The sequence below is a fragment of the Halyomorpha halys genome, unplaced genomic scaffold (assembly GCF_000696795.3).
Source record: "Halyomorpha halys isolate HHAL.00 unplaced genomic scaffold, Hhal_1.1 Scaffold548.1, whole genome shotgun sequence".
In the NCBI taxonomy this organism is placed as follows: domain Eukaryota; kingdom Metazoa; phylum Arthropoda; class Insecta; order Hemiptera; family Pentatomidae; genus Halyomorpha; species Halyomorpha halys.
In genome coordinates, this window is record NW_027105247.1 from 304,890 (window position 1) to 315,460 (window position 10,571).

At 38.9% G+C, this 10,571-nt stretch overlaps 1 pseudogene; it reads right to left on the reverse strand.

The window, feature by feature from the left end:
- LOC106684151 (uncharacterized) overlaps positions 1-10,571 on the reverse strand; it is a 109,870-nt pseudogene that overhangs the window by 4,219 nt on the left and 95,080 nt on the right.

Genomic DNA, 10,571 nt, shown 5'->3' on the forward strand with positions numbered 1-10,571 from the left:
GTTTGTGTAGTTCCTGGTTGAGTAGTGTCTGGCTGTGTAGATCCAGGTTGTGTTGTTCCTGGCTGAGTGGTTCCAGGAGGTGTGGTTCCTGTTTGCGTAGTTCCTGGTTGAGTAGTGTCCGGCTGTGAAGATCCTGGTTGAGTTGTGCCTGGCTGTGTTGATCCAAGTTCTGTAGTACCAGGTGATGTTGTATCAGGTTGTGTAGTACCTGGAGGCGTAGAGGCAGGTTGTGTTGTTCCTGAAGGTGTAGTTCCAGTCTGCATTGTTTCAGTTTGAGAGGAGCCAGGTGTAGTGCCCGGCTGAGTTGTTCCGGGCTGTGTAGACCCAGGTGCTGTAGTACCTTGCTCAGTCGATCCAGGGGAAGAAGACCCTGGTTGAGTTGTTTGAGGATATGGTGTTGTTGATGGTTGCATAGGTTGTGTACTTGAACCAGATTCACCACCAGTAGTTGAACTGCCTTGAGAAGAATCACAGCTACAATCTCTTGGGGGTTGAACACTGTCTGGATAATTACAGGTATTTAATGCCGGATCCCAGATAGTACCTTCACCACATTCAAACGTATACAATGAAAATCTTTGGCCATTAGATCCATCCCAATCTACACATCGATAAAATTTTTTGCAGTTTCCTGGATAAGGAAAGAAACCAGCTTGGGTGCACACTATTGGTTGTTGTGCTTGATCACATTTCCCACTTTGGTTAGGAGGATTTGAAGCACATGGTGGTGGAGTCTGTGAAGGCTCAGATGGTTGGGCTGGTGCCGGTTTTTGTGTTGTCTGTGCTGGCTGCTGAGGTTGTGATGGCGTTGGTGTTTGCCCTGATTGAGTAGATTGCTGTGGTTGGGATGGCTGCTGAGATTGTGAAGGAGCTGTAGTCTGTGCTGGTTGGGTAGTTTGCTGAGGTTGTGTGGGTTGCTGAGGGTGAGCAGGTTGCTGTGGCTGAGTAGGTTGGGAAGGCTGTGCTGGTTGCTGAGGCTGAGTGGGTTGCTGAGGCTGTGTGGGTTCCTGAGTTTGTGCTGGCTGACTGGGCTGGTGTGGCTGTGAAGGAGCGGGTGTCTGTGCGGGCTGCTGTGGTTGAGCTGGCTGGGATTGGCCTCCACATCCAGGAACAGCCCAAGGATGGTTGCAAACATTGTTAACTGGGTCCCATACTGTTCCAGGTCCACAATCAAATTCATACTTCGTAAAACCGGAACCGCTCTGAACACACCTTATAAATTTAGTACAATCACCTTTTACTGGGAAAAAACCTTCACTTTTACACTGATCTCCTGGAGCTAAACCTGCATTTTCTTGAGTCGGGGTAGTCGGTGAGGGAGTGGTCTGTTGGATAGGAGAAGTTTGCATAGAGGATGGTGTTGTAGATTGCATTGGCTGAGTGGTTTGCTGGCCAGATGAAGTTGTCTGTTGTCCTGATGAAGTGGTTTGTTGACCAGAACCTGTTGTTTGTTGTCCAGAAGAAGTTGTTTGTTGTTCAGATGAAGTGGTTTGTTGACCAGAACCAGTTGTTTGTTGCCCAGAAGAAGTTGTTTGCTGCCCAGATGAAGTGGTTTGTTGGCCAGACGATGTAGTTTGTTGTCCAGATGAAGTTGTTTGTTGTCCAGATGAAGTTGTTTGTTGTCCAGATGAAGTTGTTTGTTGTCCAGATGAAGTGGTTTGTTGTCCAGATGAAGTGGTTTGTTGACCAGAACCTGTAGTTTGTTGCCCAGAAGAAGTTGTTTGCTGTCCAGAAGAAGTTGTTTGTTGTCCAGATGAAGTGGTTTGTTGGCCGGACGATGTAGTTTGTTGTCCAGAAGTGGTAGTTTGTTGGCCAGAAGTAGTTGTTTGGACAGTCGGAGGGGTAGTTGGTTGCATTGGTTGCGTACTTTGCTGCCCAGAAGTTGTAGTTTGCAGTCCAGATGATGTAGATTGCTGGCCAGGAGTAGTTGTTTGGACACTCGGAGGCGTAGTTGGTTGCATTGGTTGCGTACTTTGTTCTCCAGATGATGTTGTTTGCTGTCCGGAGGTTGTAGTCTGTTGACCAGAAGTGGTAGTCTGCTGCCCAGAAGTAGTAGTTTGTTGACCAGAAGAAGTTGTTTGTTGCCCAGTCGAAGATGTCTGTTGTCCAGATGAAGTGGTTTGTTGACCAGAACCTGTTGTTTGCTGACCAGATGTTGTTTGTTGTCCAGAAGAAGTAGTTTGCTGTCCAGATGAAGTGGTTTGTTGACCAGAACCAGTTGTTTGTTGCCCAGATGAAGTTGTTTGTTGTCCAGATGAAGTTGTTTGCTGTCCAGATGAAGTGGTTTCTTGGCCGGACGTTGTAGTTTGCTGCCCAGAAGTGGTCGTTTGCTGCCCAGACGAAGTAGTTTGTTGTCCAGATGAAGTTGTTTGTTGTCCAGATGAAGTAGTTTGTTGTCCAGATGAAGTTGTTTGTTATGAAGTGGTTTGTTGGCCAGAAGATGTTGTTTGCTGTCCAGATGAACTGGTTTGTTGGCCGGACGATGTAGTTTGCTGCCCAGAAGTTGTACTTTGTTGACCTGAAGAAGTTGTTTGAGTACCTCCTGCGGAAGATGATTGTTCCTGACTAGAACCCGAGCTACTTTGTTGTCCTCCACCTGCAGTAGTTGTTGTTTGACCCTGTGTTGTTGAGTTCATCCAAGAAGATGATGAATTAGAGCTTTGGCTAGTTGAACTGCTAGTACTATTTGACCAGCTAGTCGTTACAGTACTGCCTCCCGATGGTATTGTAGAATCAGATTGTATAATGCTTGACGGGGTTGTAGTCATTCCACAATCTTCTCGGTGAACTAAATAATCGTGATTACAAGTTTCAAGTTCTGAATCCCATGATGTACCTTCACCACACTTGAATTCAAACTTAGTGAATGTTCCATCGCCTTTGCTTACGCATCTCAAAAATTTCTTACAATTTCCAGGTACTGGGTGGAATCCTTCTGATTTACAATCTGTATTACTTTCAAGTCCATTTTCAGAGTTAGGAAGTTCATTTTCTACACGATCACCGATTTCATTTTCATTAGGTTGCGCCTCTGTTGTTTGATGTTGTGGAGTGCTTTCTGTAGGCGGATAAGCCACAGGAGTCACCGTTGACTGTAGAGGATTTTGGTTTTGTGGTGATTGTGGATATCCTGGTTGAGCCTCTTGGGTTTCAGAACCTTGAGGATATTGCGGAGGGGGCGATTGGGGATAATTTGTCTCTGGAGTTAGTGGTTGCTGGGGAATGGTGCTAGTTGCCTGAGTCGTTTGTGGATACTCTGCCTCGTTTCGTTCTGTTGATGACGATGCCTGTTCACTGCTTCTACATTCACTTCTAGTTACTGCCCAAGGGTGATTACAGGCCTCATTTATTTCATCCCATACAGTACCTGATGCGCATTGAAAATCATATTTGGTATATCCTCCTAAACCATTATTCACACATCTATAGAAAGCTCTGCAATCTCCTTTCACACCATAAAACCCATCATTTGGACACTCGCCAGAAAGTACTTTATTTTCAGAAGAAGAATTTTGTTGAGGTTGAAAAGGATTCGGTGGTTCTGTTGTTGGTTGGGAAATTGGGGATCCCTCAGGTGTCTGGGGAGTGGATTGTTGAGTTTCTTCAGGCGGATTAGGAGGAATTCCTGGCGGTCCTTGAGGTTGATATCCAGACTGTCCCTGCTGTGGTTGTTCAGTTGAGGAACTAGGTTGTGAATGAGGTGGCGTTGCTTCGGTAGTTTCAGGCTGTTGTGATGATGTAGATTGAGGGTATTGTGTTTGTGGAGGTTGTTGAGGCTCAGGGTATATAGGAGGTGATTCAGGTTGTGAAGGTTGCGGTGGTAATATAGGTTCTTGAGGGTATTGTGGAGGTTGTTGGGGCTCAGGGTATACAGGAGGTGAGCCAGGCTGTGAATTAGGAGGTGTTGCTTCGGTATTTTGAGGTTGTGGCGGTGAAAAAGGTTGTTGAGGATAATTTGTTTCTGGGGGTTGCTGGAATTCTTCTTGTGGTGTTTGTTCTTCAGGTTTAAGATCACTACAATCATTCCTGGAAACAGCCCAGGCATGATTACAGGCTTCGTTTACATCGTCCCATACTGTTCCCGATGCACACTGAAAATCGTACTTAGTAAAACTTCCTCGACCATTGTTTACACATCTGTAAAATGCTCTACAGTTCCCCTTTATGCCGAAAAATCCATCACTGCTACATTCACCTGATTTTAACCTGTCCTGATTTTGTTGAGACGAATCTGGACTGGTTAAGGAATCTTGAGGGTTTTGCAGCTCAGGTTCTTGAGGTGCTGGTTTTTGAGTAGGTAATGACTGTTCAGGATAGTTCGGGTTTCCAGGAATCTGGGGTTCTACTGGAGTCTGGGCTTGTCCCGGAATTTCAGGAGAAGATTCAGGTATGGGAGGATATTGTGGTGGAGGCTGGGGGTATTGAGAACCTTCAGGATATTCTGGACTTTCTGGATATTGGGGATATTGAATGCCTTCAGGATTTTGATCTACTGGTGGATATTGTGGCCTTTGTGGTGGCTGGGGCTGTTCTTGAAACTGAGTGTTTGAAGGAAACTCGTGATTCTGGGATTGTTGAATTCCTGGAGGACCATCAGGGGCTGGATATACTTGTTCATCCTCTACACCTGAAACATAAATAAATAAAAATAAAATAAGATGAAAAAACGAATAAGGGTATGATAAAGGTTTCGACCTCTATCAGAATAGCCATACCTCATTACATTCCGATTTTTTTTTTTTTATTTATTTATTGATATTTACAACTGTATAAAAAATACAACAAGTAAATTTGATCATAATGACATAATGATATGATACAGGATGTAGAGAAACTACCCAGTAGTAGAACTCTAAAAACAGTTTACAATATCAGGTCACGAGGCCATCTTCTTTTCAGGTGCCTCGGAGAATTGCCAGGAATGGAAGAGGAAGCAAGGTTAGAAACTAGTGGGTTTGGGTGGTTAGCGAGTTTATTATGGAAGGAATTATATCGGGTTCGGGCTAGATCGGTTACATAAGGAACATTTAGGTCTTTATGGATGGTTTTATTAGTAAAAAAATAAGGAGCATTGAGGATTTTACGAAGGATTTTGGATTGTAAAGATTGGATACGAGAGGAATTCGAAGGTTTAGTGGAGCCCCAAAGCTCAACTACGTCTGATATTTAATTTTGATTTGTTACATGTATCTGTGTCTGTAGATTCGATTTTTATATCTGTATTTTCGATTTGTATGTCAATATATCCGATTGGTGATTATGTCTATACCTGTGTGCGCACATCGATTCTTAGGGTTTAAACAAATCAGCAGAAACTGTTTGTCAGGACTCAGAGGACCTCAAAATGTGTATTTCCGTATTCGATTTTTTTCTCGCAGTACTTCCAGGTACAATTGACTTCAGTGATAAGTAAGTTGTTTGTTGTCCAGATGAAGCCTCAAAATGTGTATTTCCGTATTCGATTTTTTTCTCGCAGTACTTCCAGGTACAATTGACTTCAGTGATAAGTAAGTACGGTAAGGAAGGCATTCCTTAGAGTCCATAAGGCTGTGCAAGTCTTAGCGTGAGGGATACCTCTTGACCTCCCCCTGCATGAAGAAATGATAAAGTTTCAATTCAAGAGAGGGGTCAGCAGGTAGGTCTGGCGGCAAATCTTCAGGTGAGAATTGACGAGAACCCAAGCAAATGCAAAACCATTCTCCGGGAGAACACCACAGAAGAGTGGAATCAGCGTTGGGTAACAAGCCCAAAATATCATCTAAGGCGCTACCTTAAGGAAATGTTTCCCCACCGTTCGGTCACGCATCGGAGTAAAGCGGGTCCTCCCAGACTTCTGGATCTATCAATTGCTAACTGAGCATGGGAAATTTCGAGCCAAGCTTCATGGCCACGGGACGGATATCGACTCCCTATGCCCTAGTTCAGGTGTTACAGAGACTGCTCAGCACAAAATTATATAATGCACCGTCGTTGATGGACTACGGACCACGGATTAGTGAGGAAAGCAGGACTCTACGCCTTCACAGAGGACTATTTCCCCCAGCTAGTAACCGAATAAAACTTCGTCAAAGAAGAAGACCAGCCCCTGGAAGCGGACAGAAGAGGCGCAGACGACTGAACCTTCGAAAATTAAAAATTCTGTTGTAAAAATTGTAAATTAATTTATTAGCAGTAGTTTGATGCTATGGATAAAAGTGTAGTATCAAATTGCTGCTGCAAACCCGTGTTGCTCAAAAAGCAGAAAAAGGTGAAAGTAAAAATTAAGCAGTCAAGAAGTTTATTAAACAAATAAAAACTCATTTAAGCTATAATGAATTATATCTCGTACTTTTAACATACTCTGACAATGTAACTTAATTTATAGATTAGTGTACTGATCATAGTTAAAGAATATGTTGTCTATTGGGTCCAGAAAATCTATTATTTTCGAGGAAAATACGGAAATACATTATTAATAATGTAATTTAATCATGGCTTTTTGTTTGATTACGAAATAAGCAAACTCTTCGAAGAATTTACCCACATCTATCACTCTAGCATGGACGAGCTGTAGCTGTCCCCACTGGAAGTAAACAAAAATGTTTGTAATTAATAAAGCACTGCTATAATAATGTATAATTTTCTTAAAATTTTGGTTTCATTCGCTTTTCTGTGTTGAAATGTCACAACCTGAACGAACTCGGTTTGCTCTCCCGTAGTTTTGATACTAAGTACGCACTTGCAATCTAGTCTTCAATTATGATGATACAAACAGAGGTTCTTATTATATAGCTATTAAAAGTTAAATCTTTATAATTATTAGTAATTATAATGATCCACTTCGATTTTTGTTAGGTCGGATTTCTGAATTTTCTCCGTTATCCATCTGTCTTTGCCTTACAATATGAACGACTATCTTGGGCATTACTGGGATTCCGATTGATAGACTTTAGGATAATATTTTGGGGGGAAATTGAAGAATTTCCTTCACTTTCATAGCACGGCATGACTTCTTAAATATATATTTTTCTTTTTTGATAAATATAAACATTTATGAAGAGAAATAGTTCGGGGTGAGGTTAGTATAGTTAGTAGTCTTGCACAAATAAATAAAACTTATTTATTTGTGCCGACGTTTCGGCCTGAATTCAGATCTTCATCAGTGCGACCCGTAAGGAGGTTCCGCCTCCATCCCCCTTTCCTGCGAGGTGGCAGGGCAGGAAAGGTTCCAAAAACCCTATCAACATCACCTCATAACTCCATCTTCTAATGCACCCCACCCCCTCCCTCACTCTTCTTTTCGACTTCTGACTGTTTTTCTTATTATTTCACCTTTATCTTTATTAATTAATGTTTTTATTTTTATCTTATATGCGATACAACACGAGGAGGCCCCTCACCTCCGGACTTAAAATAGCTCCTTTTTAGAATGGATAGCTCATATATAACATTAAACATAACAGGTAACCTTAAAATACCAAAGGTAGCAAAAGGTAAGATCCAACACGAATTACTTTTTATTTTTCACAGTAATGGACTTATTAATTCACTTTTTTATTTCGGTTTTAGAGGGATTGGAAAAATAAAAAAAATAATCTTCCGCCGAGAGTCATTCACGGCTCGACCTGATGAAGATCTGAAATTCTGGCCAAAATGTCAGCACAAATAAATATTTTTTACTTATTTGGGTATCATTACCGACCGTACGTCTGACCATCTTAGTACAAGAGCCAAATGGGAAAAAAGCCTGTTATTTCACACAAATATTCCATTACTTTAATGAAAAATATTCATAATTACTAATCAAAATTAATGAGTCCACCAAGTATAGTTAGGGTGAATAAAAATGAATTTAATATTTCCAAACGTTAAATATTTTTTAACGTTTTAAAATGTAATATTTGTTTGAATAATATTTAATTTTTCATTCGGAGCTCCATATCTTATATATATATACCAACAACACTAAAAAACCCTCATAGAACAACAAAAGAGAGTAAATTTGATAAAATAAGAGCTCTAATAGAGCCATTTACCTTCAATAATTCCCAAAATACAGTTTTGTTTTTTTAAATCAACATATCATAATAAAATGAAGAAAAATCAGTAGTTAGTGAATTTCTTGATTTCAAGTTGTACGGAAAACTTACTTAACAAAGAAACATTAGGTCTACAGATTCCTGCCAGCACTCAAATTAAAGTTATTTTATTGTACTATAAAGTAATTTATCTTCGCGGGAGTAGTAGTTTTCATGGTTTTTGCTAAAATATATTGATTTATAGTTGTTTTGCTTTACAAAATTTCATATGCACATATCATGAAAGATACTAATTATATGAAGATAAACGCTATAAACTACTTTATACTACATTAAACTAACTTTAATTTAAAATAAGAATTATAAAGTGCGAAACATGGATCAACGTCAATGACCTCAGGGTTTTACGCCCTAAAGCCCCAGCCAACAACTAGCTTTAATTTGAGTGCTAACAGATATCTGTTGTCTAAAAGTTTCTGATAAAGAAAAAAATTTTTCCGAACAAATAGAAATCAATATTTTGTGGATTTATTTTGGCAAATATCATAAACTACTAACACTAAAAATATAAACGTAATAAACTATTTTATATTGCATTAAGCTAGATTTAATACACGCACTAACAGATATCCGTACGTCTAATGATTCCCGAAATATAATTTTTCATGCCCCCCAAAAAATAATATATATGCATATGAATCAAAATTTTGTGAATTTATTTTAGTGAATATTAAAACTACTACAACGAAAATATTTCGTAAATACTAAACTTAAAATAATAAATTATTTTAAAGCACATTAAATTGATTTAAGTGCTAATAGACATCTGTGAATCTAATGGTTCCTGAGATATAGATTTTCCAAAATAAATTCACTAAATACTGATTTTTCATTATATTTTTTATGTAATGTTGCTTTTTAAAAAAGTATATATCGGGATATATCGAACGTAAATAGCTCTTTTAGGGCTCGCATTTCAGCAAATTTACTCCTCTTTCGATGATTTTTCATTAGGTTTTTGTATTGTAGATAGTTTTAAAGATAAGCCCTACAATGAATTTTTTTTCTTCCTTTTGCAAGAGCTGCCATTTTTTATTCCCCCTAACAATACTTAGGAGACTCATCAATTTTGATTATAACTATACATGGTTTTCATTAAAGTAAGCAAAAATTGGGGTGAATTCGATTTTTGGGCTCTTGTACTATTTTTTCCTCATATTGAATTGCCTGTCAACAATAAACACCTCATTATAAACGTTTATTTATTTAATATGGCGCTGAACTTTTTTTTTTTTTTTCTCCAAATTTCTAATCTTTGTCATAAAAAAAAAATCACATATTACAAGTATAAGAAACATATCTCTATATTTACCTTGCCGACATTCGGCTCTTGTAGATGCTGAAGGATGAACACACGTTGTTGCCGCAGAATCGTAAACTGTTCCTGGACCACATTGGAACTGGAAAGGAGTCAAAGATCCAAAGTCAACGCATCGGTAGAAGGAACTGCAACTGGTTGGGTCAGGATGGAATCCCGGACCGGGGCATTGAAACTTATTGCCACTCTCATTCCCTCCTTGTTCCTCTTCCGTTCTCAATCGCCTCCCTAAATAATTTATTATTAGGCAGTAATAATTTATATAATAAAAAAAAATATATCAACATACTAAACTAAGTTTATTCTACCTCCTTATATAAGGCGGAAAAGAGTAAGTTATTGTTTTGATTAATTAGTATGTCTCATGATGTAACGTGTCAACAAAAAAATAATAATAGTCATCGTGTATAATTGTATGTATTGAGGCATATAATCATATATGCATTCCTCAGATGTTTGTAAGAATATATAATCGTGCTCACGACGAATGTTTGGAAATCTAAAAAGTTCGCTGAGATTTGAGAATATAACTCAAAGTGTATATATTTCGGTAAAACTTCTTTCTGAATAAGTTACAAAACTTTAAAACCAATACCAGTATCTATGAAGTTAAAAAGTGGAATTTTATTGATACAATAGCTTGTATGAATGGGAAAAAATATTTACTATATTATATAAAAAATATTATAAAGGTCAAGATTTACAATAGGTAAGCGAAAAGTTCGAATTCCAAAGAGTTGGAAAATTAAAATATTTAAGTATAATACTGTAAATGTTGTTGAAATATTTAAAAGTTTGTCCTCCTCCAACAAATTGTTTTAGCAACGCTTCTGAATTGCATTCTTATCTCCAATGGGAGAATGACTGAGAAAATTCATGGAAAATCTTACTGTGAATAATTTTGGAGTGTCATCCCGTGGGCGATATTACTCCAAAATTATCATACATCTTCACCTATTCCAGCTATCTCCTAGGAATTTGCGACAGCCGGGAACTGTCAGTCCCGAAACGGGTCGCTGCCAAACCGGTCCGGGCCTATTTAATTTATTAGCTAACTGTATTTGGTTGCTGCAGCTCTTGTGACCTTCCTGGATAGATTTGCCGTGAATAGGGAAATTCTCTTCGTCAATATCCTGTTGGATCTTGCAAGTTTTCGTATCAAGCAAGAGAACCTG